Consider the following 25,325-nt stretch of genomic DNA (forward strand, 5'->3'; position numbering starts at 1 on the left):
TCACACACTGGGGCCTGTCAGGGTGGGTGGGGGGCTAGGGGAGGGATAGCATTAGGAGAATACCTAATGTAAATGATGAGTTGATGGATGCAGAAAACCAACATGGCACATATATACACATGTAACAAACCTGGACGTTGTGCACATGCACCCTGGAATTTAAAGTATAATAAGAAAAAAAAAAAGAAAGAAAGAAATTTTAAAAAAAGCTTTTCTTTTTTTGAGATAGAGTTTCACTCTTGCCCAGGCTAGAGTGCAATGGCACCATCTCGGCTTGCTGCAACCTCTGTCTCCCAGGTTCATGTGATTCTCCTGCCTCAGCCTCCCGAGTACCTGGAATTACAGGCATGTGCCAATACGCCCAGCTAATTTTGTATTTTTAGTAGAGGGGGGTAATTAGCTTATTTTTTGTATATAATGAAGTGTCTGCAGACAGTCACACCCTGGGCTGGTATAATGAAGGGTTTTTTGTAGTCTTTAGAGACCCAGACTCCTTATATCTTCGCCTCCACCACTGCTAGTATGTGTTCTTGCCCTCATGGTCATATCTCAACTTCCTTCCTGGCTAGATGAGGAGAAAGACTGGAGAGTGAGAAAGACATTGACCATTGCTTCTTGACCTTTTGTCTGAGATCAAATGTAGCACCTGCTCTTACCAGCTTAATACCTGATATGTCCTCTATCTATCTTAAAAGTCAGCCACTTTTAAGGATCTTTCTGGGAAGCCCCATCTAATAGCTCAGATATCATGAGCTAAAACCTTGTCACATGAACATTTGTAACTGCAAAGGAGTCTGAGAAGCATAGGACTATTGCTGATTCCAGTCAAATTAGGGTTCTGTTAGTAAGGTAGATGGGAAGAATGGATATTGGGTAAAGTAGCTTGAAATCTCTGGGGGCTGAGAAACACTTTTTGGTGTCAAATGTAAACACAGATAGAACCAGCATTACTCATATCATAGAGCAGTCCTTGCTTATAAGGTGATGAACCAGAATATGCTTAATATTAATGGGTTCTTATCAAAATAAAAACAAAACAATTAAATTTTTAGTGAAAGCACGGGGGCTCCAGAGAAGCTATCTCTTACTCTGTTGAGAAACACTAAGCTGAACAAATGTTCCTTGTTTGTATTTTCATTTCTAAGACAACAACTTGAGGGCTGAGCCATTTGATATAGTAAGAAGAACAGGGCTCTTGAGTTAGAAATGTCTGGATTTAACAATTGGCTACAGTGTTTAGCTATGCTTTGGGCACATTGCATAACTTAGCTAGGCCTCAGTTTCCTCCTCTGTACAAGAGAAGTAGTACCTGCCTTACAGGGTTATTGGGAGGACTTAAGAAGGCAGCAGGTGTAAACACCTGCCTGTGCGTTTGCTTCTCACCTTCACAACTCACACTGCAGTGACACAGCCCTGTCTCATGCACCAGCAAAGAACAAGTCCTCATTTTTTTCTTGGCAAAACTAAACAGCTGTCCAGCTGTATTTTCCCCACATTTCTCATGCTGAGAATTTTTCCCAAGAGAATTTTCCTACTTAGAGATCATCTATTCAGCACACACACACAAACACACACACAAATTATGATGTGGGGCAGAGGGAGCAAAACAAACAAAACTTCTGAAGATAAAATTAACACATGGAGAACAAAATTCTAAAAATACTCTTATCTTTGTACCCAAAGTTTTGGAATTATCCTAATAGCTAATATTTTTACAGAATCAGAGAGATTATGTACCTGGCACATTAAGAAAGGTAGGTGCCTTGTCAAGTGCTTGTGAAAGCAGGTGTGCAGGTGGGTTGGCTGGCATGAACCCCAGGTCATCCATTACTTGCCCGTTTATTCATACATCAGTGTGACTAAGCCAGCATAAGCCAGCGTGGAGCCTCTTCCATCACTTTCTCCCCAAAGCACAAATACAGGTTTAAACGGGACTGTTCAAGTGGGTGGACTGTGATAGACTTACAACTCTTAAGTGGTTTGCAACTTCAGTAGCTTTTAAAAGTCTCTGTTAAACACTGACTGAACAAAATCCTTGTTTCTGCAAGAATGCGATCTATCCCAAAGAAGGACTCTGAAGCAAAATTGTGAAATTTGTCAACTGAAATGTAGAACCAATATTTAGTATCTATCTTTATTCTCTACAAAGTAACAAAACTGTAATAATGACAATCTTGATAACACACGGCATTTAGTTTACATAATTAAGAGACAAGTGCAGGCTGGCAAAACTGATACAATACATCTGGGCACAATGTTACAATGTGGTTTTCCAGTCACTCTTTCTCAATGATTGATTTTTTTTTCCCTATCCCATGACCTACCTGACCGCCATGATACTCATCTGCCCATTTTTCTCCTCCCCTGTGAAAAGGGGAAAAGAAAGATGGTGCATGCCTCCACTCCAGAGCAGGTCTTACAGGCACCACGCGAGCGGAGGGCCCTGCCCAGGAAGCCCCGCAGCTTCTCCAGTGAGCAGCAGCCCTACCTGCCAAGACTGAACAGCTGTCAGGATTTCTACAGCTATGGCTGCCACTGTTCCCCAGAACTTGCCCTCAGCTCCCACATTGAGAAATCCTCTCTGTCCTTTGGTGCCCTCCACAGCTAATGGCAGTTAAATTCTAATATTGGGTTTGTGCAAAGTTTCTCCAATCCTGAAAGCTGCCACATTTCACGCTTGAATTACAAGTCAAGTAAGAGCAAAACAAAACAAAAACCTATTCTTTCTTGTCTTGAGTCATTCTATATTATAATTACCATGTTGTTGCCTTTCCTCTCTCTTCCTAACCCAAATCATGAAGCACAGGAGAAGTCCTGTTACCCGCCACGTACAGACCAAAGAAGAACCCGTTCTAACACAGCTTTGCCTACTGCTCAAAGAATTCACAGTAGCAATGTTGATCTGCTTATAATAAAAAATTCTGCTTTCTCTGCTGACCAGATAGTGGGTATTCCACAACACAAAAGCAGCTGCTTAGATGTGTATTTGGGGTTGTTGGAATATTTTCCCATTTGTATAACATGCAGCTTCAAAACACAATTGATTGCTTAGTTGTCTTATTAGGAATACAACTGGAAAGGCGCGGTGGCTCACGCCTGTAATTCAGCACTTTGGGAGGCCAAGGCGGGTGGATCACCTGAGGTCAGGAGTTTGACACTAGCCTGGCCAACTTGGTGAAACCCCATCTGTACTAAAAATACAAAAATTAGCTGCGTGTGGGTGGCAGGCACCTGGAGTCCCAGCTACTCGGGACGCTGAGGCAGGAGAATTGCTTGAACCTGGGAGGCGGATGTTGCAGTGAGCCGAGATTGCTCCACTGCATTCCACCTGGGTGACAGAGTGAGCCTCCCTCTCAAAAAAAAAAAAAAAAAAAAGTAGTACAATTAGGCTGGTAGAGCTGATACTTATAAGAGAAAGCCATGGCTATGGAAGAGGAGAGGAGAGGAGAGCTGAACAACAGTTGGGTGTTTCGTTTACTCATACAAGTGTTTACTAAGCATGCAGGAGTTCAAGGTGAGGAGCTGGGTGTTTTGCACTTAGGCCCCACCCTCAAAAAGCACACCCTCTGTCTAGAGAGAAAGACACACTGTGGATGACAATTTACAGGTGTGAGAAGGACTACAGAGAGTGTTCTGAGGTTGCTGATCAGCAAGGTGAGGGAGGCCTAAGTCTTAGAATGTCTTTGGAAGACTTTCAATTAAACTCACTTATTCATTAAAGTACTTCTAGAAGTTTTAATTCGCTTACAACCTCCTTGTGTGTGTGTGTGTCACAGCCGCTGTGATTCTCATGAGAGGTAAACCCATGCCTCTGGATTCTAGAGCCGATGCTTTCCTCAGACACTAGGGGTCAGCAGCTTCCAAGAGTTGTGAGTCAGGCTAAGAGCCCCAGTTCCTTGGGTGCTGCTGGGAGTGGGTTGGAGCTATTCTCAGAACAGCGGGAGTCTAATAGGCACTGTAATTGCTCTTCCAACACCACTCTCCTTCTTTTAGTAACTACCTTAACTTTTATTTGAGCACCTTCAATTCCTCCTGCAAAGTCCAGGTGCTTGGGGGAAGTTGATCAGGTGGTAGGGCTTGTGGCTCATTATCCCATCCCCTGGCTCCACTTATGGGTTCAAGGATAAACACAACACCCTATTTGGGCCAATGAGATTGAGGAGAAATCTGCTGAGAATGACTGGGAAAATAGTTTCTGGCTCTTTTGAGAGAGTTCTTGGAAGTGACCATTTCTTTTTCTCCCTCTCCCTAGACAGTGATGAATAAACTCAAAGCCCTGGAAAGGAAAATCATTTGGCAACTGGAAGGTGTGGGAAGATAGCTGTAAATGAAACTGACTGCAGAAAACAGAGCAGAGAAGTTTAAAGAAAAAAAATGAACAGCATTCCTGGTGATGCCCCATTGAGTCAATGAAACAAACACATTCTGAAGCCTTTCCTAACCAGGAGCCAACCAATCTCATCACTGTGAAGCCAGGTGAGTTTGGTTTTCCATGATTTTTATCTGACTGAAGGCATCTCAAGTATACACCGAGGGGATAAAGGCAGCAACTACCAGCAAGCTTTGGAAAATGTGGTAGCAAGTGATCTGCAAGCTACTACTTATTAAACTTTATGCCAGCTCACCCTACCCTGCAGACACCACAGCAGTAAATAAATGAGAGGGAGGGGACCCAGAATGCTTAACTGGGGAAGAAAAACTGAGGAAGACATTGTATACTCATACTCACGGCCTGCCTCTTTTCCAGTTGGCTGAGAAGCCCTTTTTATTAAGTTGTTCCATTTCCTTACCATGTCCTTAGTAGTGGAGATATATTTTTTGGAAATGTATTGATCACAGTTATATTTCCTTACACTGGGAGGACAAGGAGGCTCCCTGCAACAGACCTTTGAAAGTAATGAACTGACAGAACAGGCCTCCAGTTCCAGCTCCCTGCTACCAATCTCCCTCACCTGCTCAGCCCAAATCAGTCTCTAAATACTCAGAGCTCTAAAAGAGTGGGATTTCCTATAGTTCATTGTGGGGTTTTACCTCTAACTCAGTAAAGAATCACTGAGAGGGTAAAGGGAGCCCTATTACAACCGCAGGGACCAGGGAAAGTTGACTCGACATCTCTACTTTCCTTAGATCATTGTACAAAAAAGAAACATCAAAGCGGTCATTGTAGTATTTTTCAAAGGTGTGAGGTCATCATGATGCAGGGTATAGATTTGGGAGTCCAACAGATCTAAGTTTAAATCTTGGCACATCTCCTTACTAGTTGTGTGACTTTGTTTCTGAGCTTCTACATCTGTAAAATGGGAATGGATAAAGCCTACCATTCAGGTTGCTCTGAAGCTTAAGTGAAATATACACGTAATTGGTTTGGCATTTAAAAAATTGTTGCTAGAATTATTATTTCAGTATTCCCCTGGACGAAGGAACGCTGTGACAGAAGAAAACAGAGAAGTAGCCAGCTCCCTAAACATTCCCAACGTATACATATACTTCCCTGGGTGCATGCCAATGAAAGCAGTACAAGAACTTCGAAATTCAACCCCCACATGCAGGGTCTGTATCTACATTAGAGAGTTCAGACTTTCTAATGGAAGTCACAAGCTTCTGAAGTAACTGCAGGTCTGGACTTAGTGAATGATCTAATTCCTTAGGTAGGTCTGATTTGTAGTGAAGCAGTGTGCAAAGGAGCTGCTCAAAAAAATAAAGGTTATGGTTATCTTTGCCTTTCTTTTTAAAGATGTGGGCTCTTAACAATTTTTATCATTCACTCAAAAACAGGTGTTCAGAGTTAAAGTTTAGGACTTACACCCACTCATCTGTTCTAGAATTCCTATCCTAAGCAAAGGACTTGGTAGGTATTCTGGAACAGAGGCTTGAATGGAGGTGATCTTTCTATGTTGCATGGTTAACTCGTTTTCATTGATTCTTTCTATGGGAGACTTTATTAGTCTTTCCCCAATATATTGTCTCCTTTTTCCTTATTGATAGAACTCCTCCTGCCCTTTGCAACACACACACACACACACACACACACACACACACACACACCTTTTAGCTGGGCATATGGATGCTTAGGATAAGAATACATTCTCCAGCCTCTCTTGCAGCATGTGTGTGAGGTCACAACCATGTGACTAAATTCTGGCTAAGTGAATTTAAGCAGAGGTGTCACGTGTGACTTCTGGGACGTGTCCTTAAAGGAAAGGAGATGTGTTCTTCTTCTTCCCTTTCTCCTTCCTACAGTCAATTACAACACAATAGCAGGTGTTTAAGCACCCAACTTGGACCATGAGGCAGAAAGCCATGTATTGAGGATGAGCAGGATTGAAAAAAGAAAAAAACCTTCAGTCATCTTAAACCTGCCTTAGACTCCTGACCTCCACACTTCTTTTACATGCATGAGAAATAAACTACTATCCTTTCTGAAGTCCTGGCATTTTAGGTTTTCTGTCACTTACACCTAAACCTAATCCAAACTGATACTTTGCTATATCCACTGTTTATGTTTTCTCTATTCATCATCACATGACAAGCCACTTACAAATGGAGTATGGATTCATCAGTCATTCCCATCATACTCCCAAAATCCCACTCACATCCTCCAGAATGAATTCCACCCACAGTATAACATCAGAAAGGTCACCTCTCAGACATGGAAAGAAATAGAATTTTTTTTTTAAATCAGGCACAAAACCCTTTTGTTAATTTTACAGAAAACCCTACCTATTGAAGATGACTGCTTTCTTCTACTGTAGTTGGCAATTTTATGAAATGAAGAAAATTTGCTCTAGTTGCAAGTGACACACACCTCTTAAATGCCTACTATCAATTAAAAGTAAAATACTGGTTACTTGCAACTATCAATTAGATACAATGTACTCTAGAAGGAGATCAGGAGCCTTGGCATTCAGACATAGGAGCATTTTTTTGGCTTTGCCATTTACTTGCAATGTGACCTTGGTAAGTGACTTAACCTCTTTTTCAGTTTCTTTATCTATAAAATGAAACCTCATACAGTACTTGCCAAAAAATAAAAACAAATAAATAAGCTAATATGGACAATACACCCAACACACAAAGGTGTACAATAACAAAAGGCCCTCTTTGTTCTTTTGTTTTTTATTGGTATAAATGAAAGGTTATGGATTTTAAGTCCATAGACCTGTGATTTAATAAGTTTTAGTCTCTAAAATTTACTAATTTTATAACCATGGTGGCCTTAACTTCCTTAAGACTTAGTGTCTTCAACTGTCAATCATGCTTATAACGACAATAGTGATATTATTAATTGTAGCAATAACAACTGTAAACACATTGTATGGTTAGCAGGTGCTGGGGGCTGCATCAAGTTCTTTGTTTTTATGATTTCATTAAAATCTGGGTTTTTTCCTACCCCCTACAGATGTTTTTAAGGATATAAATAGAAAGAAAAAGTGATTATAAGGATACTGTGTGTACCAGAATTTTACAAAATTGTAAGGTATATAGAAATATAGAATTATTTTTTATTGAATAAATAACTCCTTTAAAAGAAGATGCTCTGATTTTTAGAAAGTGGAAGATTTTGATTATAACAGGAGGCTATTTTTTTTCCTTTTCAAAACTTGTACTTAATTTAAGAAGTAATGTAAAATTATATAATGCCAAAATAGAGGCACATGCTTATGGAACTGCTTACCATAAAAGTGATAACAAAATGTCCATGCAGAATAGACTGGTTTTCTCTCATTTCTACTTCAAATAGTCTTCATCATTTGATCCAGGAAAAAGTATCTGATGATTCCCAAGAAAAGTATATTATGTACTCATATATACTGGGTATAAGTATGGATGTAATGCATCTGCATGTACTTTCTTTCTTTTACTTACAAACAAATGTTTATGTTCTAGAACACAGGTTTGTAAATTGACTAGAAATCAGAAATTTCTCCCCTTAGAGAAACAACATTTATGACCATATCTTACTTACAGTAACTGTTACCATCCCCAACTGAAAATTCTTCCTGATATAAAATACTTGTATACAGAAACTCACTTTTGTATATAGCTTTTCCATAAATTCAAGAAAATTTTGGCTAAATTTGAGTCACTCCTATTTGATGTAATGAGACACTAAAGGACCCAGGATTGGGGAGTGAAAAGGAAGAAAAGCAGATGCCAGCAGTGGACGTTTTTACAGGGCAGCCTTGGAAAAGATAAAGGAAGAATCCAGCCCATAGATGATTAAAAACTGCATATTTAAAAAAAAAACAGACTTAGTTGCCAACATTTAAATACAGAAATTTTCACATAAAAATCCTATGACCTGCATTTTTGGTACAGCCACAAACAGCTGGCCATGCACAGTGCTATGGAGGTCCTTTTAGACTGGCCCACTTTCACTATCCATTTGTGGGGAAGCATCCCTCATTTAGAAATCTGCCTGGATTGTATTAAAGGCATATGAATTTAAGGTATCTGAGCTTGCACACATACCTCTGCCCTGTATAAAAATGAAAGTTAGGGAAACTGCAGGTCATGGGCCCTTAACAACAAAAGAAAGATCTAGCATGGTTAGCTTTTCCTTATGTCACTAGGACCCTCACAGGCCACCAGTCAGTAAAGGCCCCATGTGGAGAATTACTGTCATGCAGCCACAGAGCAGCAATTACTGTTGAGGTCACTGTTCCTCAGACCCAATGGTCTTGTTGCAAAGTTCACCTTCTTGCGCCAGATACCATCTGTGTAACATAAAGCTCACAACAATATTCTGCCCCTTTAAGTGTCTGAGTTTCCGACCCTGGCTTTGAATCGGTTCCCTTCCTGTACTTGTTAGTGAGGGAGGGGGCAGCCCTGAAAAGGGTTCCTGGAGCAGGTATGGCATTATCCTGGTCAGAGATATCCCCAGAGATCTCTGTGCATTGGAGAGGTAGGCCTGAGTAACACCTGCTCAATTACACTCGACTTCTCCTTCTAAAGGTGGGTTCAGGGAGGTGGGTATCAACTTGGTCATAAAATCAGAGTGTTATCTATGTTTTGTTTATATTCATTTACTCATAGACTCATCTGTGTTTTATGTTGAATGTAGCTCCACTGAGGTAGGGGCTTTGTTTTGTTCATTACCATACCCTTTGAAGTTAGTGCATGGCACATAATAGATACTCAATTAATATGTGGGGAATAAGTGAATGAATGAAAGCACTACTTTCTTCTTCCTGGTAAGCCTTCCAAGATCAGTCCTCCATCATCTCTCATCTGGAGGACTTCAACTGGGGGTCCCAATTGAACTAGACCCCAGGCATTGGTGTAGCTACCCCTCAAATTTAATATCTACCTTATCTTTCTAGAATCCAAATCTGTTGCATCACTTCTCCACTTAAAATGCTGCAATAAGTTTCTCACTATAGTTTCTCACTATTCTTAGGATAAATTCCAAATTTTAAAATGAGGCTGAGAAGGCCCTTTTAATCTGGCCCCAACCCATCCCTCCTGTCCTAGATAGCCTTACGAAACTTCTCTGTGTGCCAGGCTCTCTCTTGCACTCCCACCAGACTGTGTGGCAAGCTCCTAACTCACTCATCAGGTCTCAGCTTAAGTCTTCCATACGTTCTCACCACTACCACGTATTCCCTTATTATCACACTTACACCTGTTGGATTGTCTGTCGGTTGGCCAGCAGGCTTGTCCGTCTTGTGACAAGACACCTGTATCCTTGGTCACCTGTATCCCTGGCACCTCCTCAAGAAGGCAGCAAGGAGACTTTTATTGGATAAACATATTTTTTTTGTGCCAGGTTCAGTGCCATCCTCTTTGTAATCCTCCACTTCATTATTTCAAAGATGAGAGAGAAGTTGAGGCTCAGCGAGGTGAAGTAATTTGCCCAGGGTTAGGATTCAAATGCGAGTCTGGGGACCCTGAAGTCGGCTTCTTTTCACTGTGCTGCGTAGTGGCCTTAGCCTTTCCTTTCTAACAGAGAAGCCGAGGCAGCACACCTGTGTCTGAGTGCCCCAATGGCACGCACATCTATTACCTCAGGAAGAAAGAATGTCTGAGGAGATGGAATTTGCAACCAGTTACAAAGGACCGCACACACAAATATGAATAAAGCCTCTTGAACAGCAGAGTAAAGGAATGTAGGTCAAATAATTGCCCTGCTCAGTGTCTCCCTCTCCCTCTATTACCCAACTCCTCTTATTTGCATACATGAGGCCCCAAGTGGAAGATAACTTGGTGGAAAATTCCAGGAGCTTTGCGACTATCATTAAAAGCAAAAGTTCAAGAAATAAGGAAAGAATTTTAAATTCACTTTGTTTTAACTCATGATTATTCTAATTTAAAAGCTCAGATTTAGTCATGTGTTCAGAGCCAACTAGGCATAGAAAACTGTAGCAAGCCTCTGGAAAAATAAGTCTTGTTTGGCTGTTTTTGTTGTTGTTGTTGTTGTTTTGTTTTTGTTTTTTTGAGACAGAGTCTCACTCTGTTGCCCAGGCTGGAGTGCAGTGGCGTGATATCGGCTCACTGCAACCTCCGCCTCCTGGGTTCAAGTGATTCTCGTGCCTCAGGCTCCCGAGTAGCTGGGATTACAGGTGTGCACTACCACACCCAACTAATTTTTGCATTTTTAGTAGAGACAGGGTTTCACCATGTGGGCCAGGCTGGTCTCAAACTCCTGACCTCAAGTGATCCACCCGCTTCTGCCTTCCAAAGTGCTGGGATTATGGGCATGAGCCACCGCGCCTAGCCTTGTTTGGCTGTTATGAAAACAAAGTAAATCATGATAATGAAGAAGAAAAAGATGAGGAAAAATAACTAACAGTAATTATGAGCCAGGTACACACATTGCCATTTAATCCTCCTAAAAAGCCTGTGAAGTTAAGTAGTACTAATACTCCCATTTTACAGATGTCAAAATTAAGGCACAGAGATGTCAAGTAATTTGCTCAAGGTCACACAGCTAGGAGAAACAGAAAAGATTAAGATCCAGTCCAGCTGTTTCCAAAACCTGCTCTTATTCCACAAAGCCAACTTTCCAGTTTGTGTAATACTAATTGTTATATAAGATTTATAGGAGGCCATTGGTTTGAACTGAGCTCCTGTATTAGGCCCAACGGACCAAAACCAAAATAGAGTTATTCATGCTGAAGTTCCATGCCATCAAGTTGAAACTAAGTTGTTCATCTGACCTTTCAAGAAACCAGCAGAGAAAGATAACAGCCAAATTATCAAACAGGCCATTTGTAGCTGGCATAAGGAAGCCCCCTCTGCTTTAACCTTTGCAAAGAAAGTAACTGAAACAATCAATTTTCTGCTCCCTCTTCCTGCTTTCCTCCACCCTTTCCTGTCTATAAAGTCAACTTCCTCTGCTCAGCTTATTGGAATACTCATTGTGTTCTATAGAATGAGGTGTTGCCTAACTCTAGAATTGCAAATAAAAACTAAAGATCTTACCCCATCTCTACTAAAAATACAAATAATTAGCTGGGCGTGGTGGCATGTGCCTGTAGTCCCAGCTACTCGGGAGGCTGAGGCAGGAGAATGGTGTGAACCCGGGAGGCGGAGCTTGCAGTGAGCCAAGATCACACCACTGCACTCCAGCCTGGGCAACAGAGCAAGACACTGTCTCAAAAAAAAAAAAAAAAAAATCTTTAAATTTGCTTGCTTGTAAGTTTGTTTTTTGAGAAATGTAAATGACATTTTCTAATCATTAGATTTACATTTGTTCCAGAAGATTTTATTTCAAAATATAGCACAGAATTAGACTAATAACATTTCAATCTTACCAATGTGTTCTTCACAATAAGAAACTGCATGAAGTTGGTATCATGCTTAATTCATTTTAAAGTAAAAATGGAAAGGAAGAAAGAAAAATCCTTTGGAGGAAGAAACTAAAGGTAAGACTGAGGAAATTACAAGTGACTGTGTAAGTTCCACATTTTAACCTAAGAGAAACTAAAGGGCGTCCAATAAAATCAAGTTTTACAATGATGTGCTAGATACTGTTACCAAGAGGGACAAAATAAATATTTAAGTTCAAAAGCATGCAACAACCTTACCAACTTATAAATAGTATGCTGCAGAAATGAGTGGTACTGTTGCCTCCTATTAATCTAGAGGATTTTACAAAACAAAACAAAAAAAACACAATCCGTTATGTAAAAAATAATTTGAAGGGTTTGAGGTTGAACATGTAGATGTGGATCTCCTGGGCAACAGAAAGCTTAAGACCAGACATAACAGGAAAAGTCAGTTAGTCATGGAAAACTGTAATAATTCAGTAGCTGGTTAAGTCCTTGTTCTAACTAAATGACATCTTCGGGAAGAAAGACACTGTGGTGCTTGTCCAGAAAATTTCAGTCATTTCCCTTCCTGTCATACAGAGTATATGGTTTTAGTTTTACCTCCCTTTCATGACTTTTGCCTTGATACTCTCCAACGGTGATTATTACTTCACTTCCCCATGGTCAATGTCAGGTCTTTCTGCCACCCAAATATTTAATAGGTCAGTACTTTGCTGTAAGACAATGGTTCTCAATTCTTTGCATTGCATCTTACGTCCCAAATCAAAACTCCAATTTTTTTTACAATCATGATCATGAACTAAAAAGTGTCACAGGAGAGGGGGGCTGTAGCTAAGCAGATGGCTTTCTCCCTGTCACCTGCAGATGTCATTGCTCCAGCCATGCTGTGTTCACATTTTACATCTCTGCTTTCCTCTGGGAAATCTGGGAAGGCTGGGTGCATGATCACTCCTCCCTGGCAGGTCTCCCTTGCAAGTAGCACATCAAAGACTCACTGAGTTCCAAGCAGTCACTTTGTGCCAGCCCAACAACCAACACTCCTCCGATTCCTCAATGCTACCCTCTTCCCTCTCCCCCCAGCTTCTGATGATTCAACATGCTTTATATGGCTTGTATTTCTGCTGTTCTCTCTTCTACTGCCCCCACCTTGTCTTAGTTCAGGAGTACCTTTTCTTAAAACTAGTATCTCCCCACTAGAATGCATTCTCACCACCATCAGACACCACCCCCCAACAAACCTCTTTCATTCCATCTTCTACACTGTGTCCAGTGATCTATCTGACCTGCAGTGGCTCTGCCCAAATCCAAGAACCTTAGCACACATAAGGCCTGCTATGATCTACTTTTTGCCTCCATCCTTGTCTGTGGTTCACCAAATTTTAGTTCTTACACATTCATATGGCTTGCTTCCTTTAAAATGCAGATTGCCAAACTCTAACTTCAGTGATTTTGATTCATTATGCCTGGGAAGAGGCCCAGAATCTGCACATCAAATGTTACTAATATATATCTGATGCAGCAAAACCCTGGAGAAACACTGCTCCACAGCCTCCCTCTTACTATTGGCTTCCGTCAACACATCCTACTCCGTGGCCATATGGTCCCCAGAGCAAACTGCTCTTGTCTCCATAATTTTACACACGCTGTTCCCTCTGCCTGGAATATCTCCTTCCACATCCTCCTGGCAAATTCTAATTATTTTTCAGGACCCAGCTCAAGATTCTCCTCCTCTAACCTACCCAAATGAAGTGAACACTTTCTTCGGACCACCACTGTGTCTATAGCATAGTTTTACCACATTTATTACTCAGTCCAGGGACTGTTTGCATGTCAGGAACCCCTGTCTGGGTATCAGAGGTATAGTTTCCAGTCCCAGCTCTGACCACTTACTGGCTGTGATGTCTTGGGCAAGTTACTTAGCATCTGTAAGTCTCATCTGTAAATTGAGCCAACAGAAGTACCTATCCTACTCACCTGTTGGTACTATCCTGGGAAGTACTATTACTAGTGAGGAAACTGAGGCAGAGAGATTAAGTAAATTTCCAAAGATCACATAGCTAGTGAGTGGAACAGCTGGGATTAGCCTTGAAGCAGTCTGGCTCATGCCCACATTCTTAACCACTGGAGACCTATCTTCCCTACTAGGAAACAGGCTGGCTTGGGAAGGTTAGTTGTGCTGCTAAATGTCTAAGTTTGGTTCTATCCTGCTCTAAGGTCACAGAGAGTCTTTAGCAGACCGTGTTTAGCAGAAGAATTGGAGCAGAAACAGGGAGGGCTAAGGGACTTATTAACCATATGTATATCGCAGCTCTATAGTACAGTTTACCGCTCCTTTACTGAGTCCCTGATTTCTGTCTTGCTTTCTTAGGTCTTCCCATTCTACCTCACATCTACCAAATGCGACATCACTTCTTCTGTGATAGAGGTCAGAGTCCCTAGGCCAATCAAATCAGAATCTCTAGGAGTGGGTCCCAGATGCTCATGCTTTTTAAGAGGACATCACCCCGCCTCCACCCATCATCCCAACAAGCAGCTAGAGTTGGAAACCACTGCCAGGAGCCTTTCCCCTCCCTTGGGCAGCTTCTGGCATCTGAAGATCATCTTTGTGGTGAGACTTACCATTTTATTATAATACTATTTTTTGGCCTCTCCTAGGGGCTCCTAATCATTTTTGTGCCATGGAGGGCCCCTTTGGCACTCTGGGGAAGCCTGTGGACCTCTTCTCAGAATGATATCTTACATGCATATAGTAAAAAACAGGATTACAAAGAAAACCAATTATATTGAAATACAAGTATACTGACCACTAAAGGTGAGTTCTTTGGCGTTGACCTTGAGGTTCGGAATTTAGTCTTTTTGTGTGTAGGGGTCTAACACACAAAATTCTTGCTGGAAGAAAAAATTCAAGAATAAGCCACAACTACTCCCTGTTGAGAATCACTGCATTAGTGGCAGAAAAGTTCTCTACTTGAGGGAGACTTCACCAATGCACCATTTCAGCATGATGAGACCCAACTGTTATGCAATCCACTTCTGAAACAAGCTATTAAAGCACCTGAAAATCTAAAAATTGGCAGCCTTTTAAAGAAATCATGAAATTAAAATTCTGAACATGGTATTATCACTTAAGAGACTTTACAAAATCCTCTCTTACCCATCAGAAACTGTAGAGGAGGGAAGCTGTGGCTGACTCAGAGGTTCTGTACTCAGATGAGAAAAAGCATGGATTTGAATTTTAGTCTTGCTCTGGGAGGCAGAATAATGCCCCCCATCCTCCCATATGTTTATGTTCTGATCTCCAGAACCTGTGAATATGCTACTTTACATGGCAAAAGGGACTCCATAGATGTGATGACATTAAAGATCTTGCTATGGGGAGACTATCCTGAATTACCCGGGTGGGCCGAATGTAGTTACATGGGTCCTCATAAGAGAGAGGAAGGAGAGTCATAGAGGAGACAGGATGACAGAAGCAGAAGTCAGAATGAAGTGGGGCCATGACCCAAGCAATGCAGGCAGCCTCCAGGAATTGGAAAAGGCAAGAAAACAGGTCGGGCACAGTGGCTCACGCTTGTAATCCCAGCACTTTGAGAGACTGAGGCAAGTGGATCACTTGAGGCCAGAAGTTTGAGACCAGCCTGGGCAACATGGTGAAATCCCATCTCTACTAAAAATACAAAAATTAGCCAGGCTTGGTGGCACACGCCTATAATCCCAGCTACTTGGGAGGCTGAGGCATGAGAATTGCTTGAACCCGGGAGGCAGAAGTTGCAGTGAGACGAGATGGCACCACCGCACTCAAGCCTGGGCGACAGAGTGAAACTCAGATTCTCCCCTAGAGCCTCCAGAAGGAATCAGCCTTGCCAACAACCTGATTTTAGCCCTGTAAGACCATTTCAGACTTCTGGCCTTCAGAAGTATAAAACAATAAATATGTGTTGTTTTAACCCGTCAAGTTTGTGGTAATTTGTTAATGGTACAACATATAACTAATACATCTGCCTGTATCAAATAGGCAAGAAAATGGCCAACAGACACAATATAAGAGAAAGAACCAAGCACAAAGGTTGGCTTTATCCTTTATGCCAGTGATTTTCAATCCTGACTGCATGTTAAAACTACCTAGGAAGCTGAGAGAGACAGACAGAGAGAGAGAGAGAGCGCGCACACACAAGAGTACACACACTAATGCTAGGGTCCTAAATGAATCAGAATCTTATGGTGGGGGATGAGATTTCTTGGGTCTGAACATCTTAAACGCACTCAAGGATTATGATACATGGCGAGGGCTAAGAATCCTGCCACATATTAACAAAAGTAGGGTAAGTTACAGTTTGTACACAGCTCTTTTCATCCAAGATGAAAATACACCGGTTACAAACATTTTCATTAACTCTTATAAGACCATTGTGAGTCAAGGAGACGGCAAACACACAATGAAAACAAGCAGAGAGAATAAAACAGGTTGCTTAAGGCTACGAACAAATTCCTGACTCACTTAAAAACTGCATCCAAATTCTTTCTAAAATTTTAATTCAGTGCTCTAGCCACTAGAACAGAACACATCTCCACACCCAACCCCAAATAAAATCTCCATTCCAATAAACAAACTATCAACTTGTCAGTAAATATGAAAACCAAAGGCCTGAAAAATAGTTAAAGCATTTTAATTTTTAAAAATTCTCTTGTTAAAACCTTATAAATGACAAGCCAGCCACTTCAAATCCTTACTAGAGATGAGCAAGAGAACTGTAGCCATTTCCTTCTAGGCCAATGAGTAAAAACTAATAAACAACTAAAATGCCAACTAATTGTGTGAATGAAATACAGATATCTAAGCAAACAAAAACTCTACTATTAAATTTTACAGTGACTAAAAAGTCTGTACCCAAACCATAGATGATTATCAAAATAATAACATGTTACCATTTATGCCCCTTTAAGTGTCTGAGTTTCCGACCCTGGCTTTGAATCGGTTCCCTTCCTGTACTTGTTAGTGAGGGAGAGGGCAGCCCCAAAAAGGGCTCCTGGAGCAGGTATGACACTATCCTGGTCAGACAATTGTCAGACTATGTTCCAGACAATTGTCAAGTGCTTTACCACATACAATTCTTTAACAGCCTTGCAGTACCAGTGTTCATCCTCACATCCAGGATGAAGCAACTGAGCTCCACAGGGTGAGACTCTTAAGTGGTAGAGCTGGAATTCAAAGCCAAGTTTGTCCTATGCCCTAAGCCATGCTCTTCCACACCGCCTGAGTCTCCTCTGCCTCCATATCTTTGAGGCACAGCCTGGCACTTGACAGGCCCCCTAATAAAGGCTCATTGAACTGAGCTGAATACAATACAAGGAGGGCACTATCAGTACCAACTCCATCATCTCCAGGAATGAACAAACAAAGGAATTGTACCAAAAAGAATGCCCATGGAATTCTAATCTTTAGAATAAAACAAGTCATTTTTTTTCTAGGCCCAAGATAGACACACACAGATAAAAATAATTATTATGGGCACACACGTTCATACCCCAAATAGAACATGACTTTTTAAAAAATGTCAAAAGTTAAATAAGATTACCCAGCATTCCATTTTCCAGGATTTTAAAAATAAATTGAGATTTTTCCTCATTAAGATAAAAGTATTTTCTAATAATCACTGGGGAATAATCTGTATGATAATCAAAAGGGATTAATGGATTCCTTTCCTTGTTCTTTATCAATAACAGATTCCTCTCTCACTAATACTACCCTGTTTTATAGTCAGATAAGTGAACACAACTGATAATAAAGGCCAACAAGGAAGAGGGAAAGCAAAGGAAGCCACAGGCTTCTGCTCTGATGCTAAGACTGTGTGAAGGATGTTTCTCAGGCTCCTTTCTCACCTGGCTCCCTGCTAGATCCTGCCAATGGGAGGCACAGGGGAATGGCCAGTGAGAGGGGGGCCCAACTCCTGTAGGACACCCCTCCAGCAGCTGCAGAAAGCTGGCCTTTGGGCACCCCTGCTGTGACTTGACTGAGGCCGCCAGATGCCCCAAGCAGGACTCTGTCTCCCCTCCCTGAGGGCTATGCCTGAGCCACAGCAGGCACCTGCCAGGAAGGTTCTGGTCACATCACCTCTTCCCTTTTGTTGTCTTGGTCCCAGGAGTGGTGGCTGCTTCTTGCTGTTACTAGTCTCTGTGCTACCTTGGTTTCCACATTTTGCTCTTTCTGTGTTTTTTTCACTTGTTTAACCGATTCCTTGCATTAAATCTGCTCCCTGAAATTCTTAGAATGGTTTCTATTTGCTGATGGGCCCCTGGGCTGATATGACAATGAAACTGAGAGGTTAAACATGAGACTGCACCTCCCTGCACTGAATGTTTGAATCTACTTATCTGCATTGAAGTCCCTATTCCTTTGAGGCAGTTCCAGGGCCACCTTATCCCCTTGCCTTAGGCTATCTATTCAATTGTGTTTCATAAGAAGTCCAAGGCAGGCAAGGTGTGAGGGGTCCGCCCGGACTCAGCCCACATTCTGATTTCTCAGAAGCGGTTTTAGGGCCAAACTTTCCACACTGAGGATAATTGCAGGATTCTAAAAAAAGAATATTAAAATAAATAACATAAACACAACTTTTTCACAACACAATTCAGTTCAAAGGATTAAGAAACAAATCCTATTTTTAATGTAAAAATCTTAAAATAGCATGATAAAGGCAGAAAGCCAAAGCTTAGGGGAAAAAAATTGCTTCTAAGTGGACATGAAAAATTTTGAAAATATGAAATGTATAAGTATTTTTTCAAAGTCAGGTCCTCTCAATGTGCAGAGAAAGATGGAAATAGCCTTTTTGTTTTCTTTTTGAGACAGTCTCGCTCTGTCACCCAGGTTGGAGTGCAGGGGCTCAATCTCGGCTCACTGCAACCTCCACCTCCTGGGTTCAAGTGTTTCTCCTGCCCCAGCCTCCCAAGTAGCTGGGACTACAGGTACTTACCACCATGCCCAGCTAAATTTTTGTATTTTTAGTAGAGACGGGGTTTCACCATATTGGCCAGGCTGTTCTGGAACTCCTGACCTCAAGCGATCCGCCTGCCTTTCAAAGCGCTGGGATTATGGGCGTGAGCCACCGCACCCAGCTGGAAATAGTCTTTTAAAGGAAGATTGTAACTTCACTCAAATTATTACCAAGAAAGGAAACCGAGCATATGAAGGACATACATTAACACATTCTAATGCTGCCCAAGTTCCTCTTTCATAAAAACAGTATAAGTTATATCCAATAAAAAGTTTCTATAAAAGGTAACATTTTAATGATTCACTAAAAGCATTTCCAATTTCTATGAACTTTGAGCCCAGCTGCTGAGTAGAGTCTGAGGAGCAGAGAGGAGCACTCTTTCAGAGCAGTAAATACCAAAGCTTTCAACTGAAAACATCCATTCCTCCAAAGTTGCCCCTGTCTTAATCCAAGTACAAAGTCCAGGGAGAGGGGGGCCTTGGCCAGGAACTGAGAATATGACCCTTCTGGCAGTGGGAGTGGTTGTAGCAATCAAATCACCTGTTTTGGATCATTGGCTGGGATCCCCAGCTCCTTCTGATCCCTGACTGCTCACCTTTCAGTGGAGCTGCCCACAGGATGGACTGCACCTCCCAGGCTGATAGGATTGTTCTGCTCACCACCATAGTTTTAGTGCTTATCATAAATCAATAAATTGGCATTGCTATTTTACACATCAGGTTTGGAATCTTGGTTTACTGGGTACATCCCTGATAAATAAAATTATCTTTCTTATGATAACAAAATCAGCTTCTGGGCCACGAGGCTAAGGGTCAAACCCTGAATTATGTAATCTTACCATTCTCAAAGTATGATCCCTGGACCAGCAGAATCAGAGTTACCCGGGACTTGTTTGAAATACAAGTTTTGGGGCCCAACCCTAGACCTCCTGAATCAGGAGTGTGGAGCCCAGCACTTGTGTTTCAAACAAGTGTTCCAGGGGATTCTGATTCCTGCTCAAGTTTGAGAGCCACTAAATTGAAATGACAGTTATTTGGAGGTGGGGGATTATGGTTAATTTTGTGTCAACTTGGCTAGGCCATGGTGCACAGTTGTTTGTTAATACCAGGTGAGATGTTGCTGTGAAGGTGTGCTTTCAATGTGATTAACATTTAAATCAGTCAATTTTGAGTAAAACAGATTACTCTCTCCATAAAGTCGGTCAGTCTCATCCAATCAGTTGAAGACACTAAGAGAAAAGAGAGGTCCCCTGAAAAGGAAGAAATTCTGCCTCCAGACAGCCTTTAGACTCAAGATTGCAACATCAACTTTCGCTGGAATTTCCAGCCTGCTGGCCTGGACTGCATGAACCAGTTCTTTAAAATCAATCTCTCTCTCTCTCTCTCTCTGTAAATATATATACACACACACAACCTGTATACATACACATATACAGGTTGAGTATCTCTTATCTGAAATGCTTGGGACTAGAAGTGTCTCAAATGTTGGATTTTGTTGGATTTTGGAATATTTGCATTATGCTTACTGGTGAGACATCCCTAATCTGAAAATCTGAAATACTCCAAAGCATTTCCTACAAGCATCATGTCAGCCCTCAAAAAGTTTAGAATTTTGGAGCATTTTAGATTTCAGATTTTTGAATTATAGATGCTCAATTTTATATATATATAGGGTGTAATATATATATATCATACCCTATTGGTTATGTTTCTCTGAAGAACCCTGACAAATACAGGGTTCATATGTTCATATGTTTAATGCATGTATCCTACATTAGGACTAGGATTTTTTTTTTTATTTTTAGCACTGTATGCTCAGTGCCTAGTATGTAGTAGTTAGGCTCTCCATGCATATTTTTGGTGAATGAATGAACTGTGGTGAACTCACCAAGAAAGGGAATTGGATAATTTGGCCCTGAGAGGGGGCTCTTGGAAATCAGCCAAACCTGAAAATACCTCCACTGAATTCCTCTGGGCAATAAACCTCTCCTCAGGAATCTTCTAGAGTGTGTAGATGAATCCACAGGAAATCACATCCAGGAATTGTGTTGAGTGTCTCTGTATTTAATTTCTTACAAGTGAAAGAACGCTCTACACTCGGCAGGCCACTCTTCAGCTTTGTTTCTATCCACAGGCCATGATTTTAAGTGCAGTGACTGCATTTGGCACTTCTGTAACGCCTTGTATTTAAAACCAGCTTTTAGAGTAGATCCCTATCAGTACTTTGTTTTTCTGGAAAGAGTGAAATTGAAAACTTAGCCTCAAATATCATTTATTTTAGTGTTAGCCCCAGTACATTAATCTAAAGAAGGTGTTTTCCTGAGCGATGGGAACAGACTTTGAGGCCGACACTCATCTCTACTCCCATATCACACCCTCTGTGGGGCCAGCTCACTCAGAACAGCAGCAGAGCTTTGTCTCCAGGCTGCCTGGATTGTTGTAATGCTATTGAAGACAGGTCAAAAGTCATCTTGATAAGATTATTTTGAAACCTCCAGGATAGCAATTCCATCTGCTATATGAAATCAGAAAAAGTAAACATTCCTTGGTTAACCTTCGTCATTCCCCTACATAAACCTCAATCACATTTCTTTGAAACCATGCCAGATTTTCAGTGCTGGCTAATAGGATTCAGGCTCAGATGAGGGAAGTTGGTCCAAATGTGTGAAGTGGACAACAGTGGCCAGAGGGGAGGACTTAAGGGCCAACTAATGCTTCTTCAACTCAGTAGCCAGTCCTCAGTTTGAAACTTCGAAAGTGCTGTTAAGCTGCAAAGTGTTCCTTCCCTTAGAGGAGGAAAAAACTAAGAATTAGTTTGGTGAATTTGCCCTCCACTTACCTGGCAATTTGCTCTCTACAAATCGGGCATGGTTTCAAAGAAATATGATTGAGGTTTAGGTAGGGGAATGACAAAGGTTAACCAAAGAATGTTTACTTTTTCTTATTTCATATAGCAGATGGAATTGCTATCCTGGTGGTTTCAAACACAGAATACAAAGGAAAGACATTCATTATTTCACGAGGAATCCATTCCGCTCACTAAGCTCCTACCAGATGCTGGGGCAGCCTCTGGGGCAGGGCCCAGGTAAGGCTGACAGTCATCTAGTGTCCAGAGAAGGAACCGAGAAGCCTGAGCCAAGTGTGTATGAGTGTATGTGGAGTAAAGAGTGATGGAAAAAGCAGAGGGAGATGACTCAGCAGCTTCCAGTGTTTACAAAGACAACCAACACCTAAACCAAACAATAAGGACTGGAGGCTAGGCAGAGGCTCATATCCTATATTCAGCCCATATGGCAGCTACTTTGAAGTCAATTTTAAAATAAGTCACCTGGGAGTTGGAATTCTAACTCAACCACTTACCAGCTATGTGGAAGTTACTAAATCTTCCTAGGTTTTAATGTTCTCATCTTTTTACTAAAAAGGGGTACAAAGTTTGTTGAGAGGACAAAAATAAGATTACATAGGTCAAATCCCTGGTATCTAATCAGACCCAAAGTCAACGCTCAACAAGTCTTCTCCTTGCCAGTCAATACCAAAGCTGGCCAGTCACGCTCCTACTCAGACTCGCTTACTGTGAGTTCTTCTTTGTCTTCAAAACTGTCTTCAGTGTTCACTTTAATTTTTACAAAAATATTGGGCTTTTTAAAGGGGGAAGGGGTTACTCTAAATTATTTGTCTTGTAAACTGAGGCCCCAGGGAAGGATCCTACGTGCTGCGGCTGGTCCAGCTGTGACGCTTCATTTCTATTAACCATCCCCCCACTACACACAGACCACAATCACACCACAAAACACACACACACACACACACACACACAGTGCACATGCACAGACATACACACACACACACGGTTTGACTCAGAGTCGCTTCACTGCTTATCTGACTAAAGGTGAGAAACTAAACTATGATTTATGACCATTCCTTCTCATTTCAGTTTCAGCAGCACGAAATCCATTTCTCAGTACATTTCAAGGAAGAATAGTCATTGATTTTAAGAAACATTAATTTTTTTGAATAGACATATGCCAATACCTCTAATAGGAATTAATAACAACTTAAATCCATATGAATCAATTTTGGCTCCATTTCAATAATTTGAGAACTATAATAATCTTTAAAAGTATCTTTTAATTTCACTATACTTTGAAGATAGCAATGTTGATGTCCAGATGACCATCACAATAAGGGTATTATAGATGATTTAGAGGTTAGGAAATGTCTATTAAAACTTGCTGGAATAAAAAGCAGACTTTTTAGATTACTATATTTGCTGAAAAGGAGACCTATGTTTAAATCATTCTAACCAATAAAGAATTAACAGATTTTGCTTCATGGCACTACAAACAGCTGTTGAGTAAGTCTTCCAGGTATTTCCTGCAGGGTTTTAAAATCTTGGGATAAAAATAATAAGATCTTATAATGAACCTTATTAACAGAAAGAAGTGGAATAAAAATTATTATCTTTGATTTTACCCATAGAGGGAGGGAAAATATCAATTGCATATTTTATGTAGATGTTTAAAACAACAAAAAAGAAAATACACATACAACAAAAATAAGAAATAAGATGTTTTAAAATTTCCCAAACATATATTCATGTCCCCAAAATAAATCTGATGTTTCGAGCAGTTTGTTTCATATAAACCAAACAATCGTTGTCTATGAAAGTATAAGCTGCCACAGTGATGCACAGCTCTTTTGTTTCTACAAACAGCAGCATTCAGTGGGTACCCTGGATGTTTTGCTGAAACTTCTAACTAGCATTCTGTTTATTATTCAGATTGATTAGAAAAATATATTTTTCTTTTGACAGTTGGGTGGCTTTTTAAAGAATTACTTGTTTCAAATTACACCCTTCTCTTGCAACACTTGAATCTGACACCTCAAGCATAACCTACAACTTGCTGGCTCCCCATCTCCCAACAGAAAAAAACAAAAACAAAAAAAAACTATGGCCCTGAGAGGATGGCTCTGTATTTACATCCAGCATCATATATCAGCATTTACCAGGGTGAGGCCAATGGCTGTCAACTCCTGGCTCTTAGTCAATATTTAATCACTGTTCAGTTATGTAGGAAGAAGGAAACATTCCATCTCCCGATAACATGTCTTTAATATGAAAAAAGCTTTCACTACATTTATGGAAGCTTGGTTATACTTTTCAGAAAAACTATCAAATTGAGAAGTTGTACAACTGTTCTGATATGGCATTTTAAGTGCATTGCCATTGGTAGGTGTATAACATGAATAATACTTAATCATGATTTTTTAAAAGTATTACAGAATTTTGGGTTCACCCTGCAACCTTTTTATTTTATTCATTTGTTTATTTACTAATGGAGAAAAGTGGTCGGAGAAAAAAATGTATGAAATCCTCGTCTAGTTCATAACCTCTAGCTCTGGTTCAGTCTCTGAGCTATGAAGCAAAGCAGCCATACTAAGGGAAAAAATTCGCATTTGCTTTTTGACTGTTACTTAATTTAAAAGATTCTACAGTTTTGTTTTTTGATAGAGCTTTGTAAATAATTTCCTCAGACCTAGCACCGTGATTTAAAACCATTTACTTGGGCCAGGCTCAGTGGCTCACACCTATAATCCTAGCACTTTGGGGGCAGAGGCAGGTGGATCACTTGAGGTCAGGAGTTCGAGACCAGCCTGGCCAATATGGTGAAACCCTGTCTCTACTAAAAATACAAAAATCAGCTGGGCATGGTGGCATGCGCCTGTAGTCTCAGCTACTCAGGAGGCTGGGGCAGGAGAATCGCTTGAACCTGGGAGGCAGAGGTTGCAGTGAGCTGAGATGGCACCATTGCACCCCAGCCTGGGCGTCACGAGACTCCATCTCCAAAATAAAATAAAACCATTTACTTTTCCATTTATTCTACAGGGTAACTAAAGCAGCACAAGGCTTAAGTTAAGAGAAAACAGCAAAGGACTGATGGGAAAGCCCACGTCACTGGGATTCCTTAGATTCCTACCTGACAAAATATTTCATGTTTCTTGTGTAGCACATAGCTATGCTAATGAACTGGTCAGCTGAGCTGGAGATGTTTTTACCATTTAAACGAGATCTACAATGTTCCATAGGGAAGGCTCATGCATTCCTTATAGTGTCAAGATGAAAGAAAAACTGCAGAGAAGGTGAAAGCTGGAAAGTGAAACAGAGTAATAAGTGCTGAAAAATGTCTTCGCTCAAAGGCACAGAGTTTTTCTCTTTCATTCTTTCTGCTAACCCATGACCAGATGAACAGGTGTAGACTTGCTTAATGGGATGATATGTGGCAGAAACCATTTTCACTTCAAAAGTGCAAACCATATTTGACATTCAACAGCTTTTCATTGCGGTAGGTGGAAGAGGAAATTAAGCTTTACCTCAGCTCGTTACAATTCATTGGTTGTGCTCTGACACAGTAATTATCCTTTGCTCCTAACCAAGACTCCCCTGTCCAATCATCAAATATGGGATGGAAGGGGGACTGCAGGGGTTTCTCTAACCTCCTTGGACCTGCCTGCAAAGCACAGAAGGGTTTTAGAAAGAAGCCCCGGGGTGGAGTGCTCATGTG

General features: G+C 41.0%; 1 protein-coding gene and 1 pseudogene across 2 annotated transcripts in view; one reads left to right on the plus strand and one right to left on the minus strand.

The window, feature by feature from the left end:
- LOC116463396 (schwannomin-interacting protein 1) overlaps window positions 1-25,325 on the minus strand; it is a 131,347-nt gene that overhangs the window by 86,463 nt on the left and 19,559 nt on the right. The gene's annotated exons all lie outside the window — the stretch shown is intronic.
- LOC116463414 (U2 spliceosomal RNA) lies at window positions 608-763 on the plus strand (annotated as a pseudogene).

The sequence above is a fragment of the Hylobates moloch genome, unplaced genomic scaffold (genome assembly GCF_009828535.3).
Source record: "Hylobates moloch isolate HMO894 unplaced genomic scaffold, HMol_V3 SCAFFOLD_35, whole genome shotgun sequence".
Classification (NCBI taxonomy): Eukaryota; Metazoa; Chordata; class Mammalia; order Primates; family Hylobatidae; genus Hylobates; species Hylobates moloch.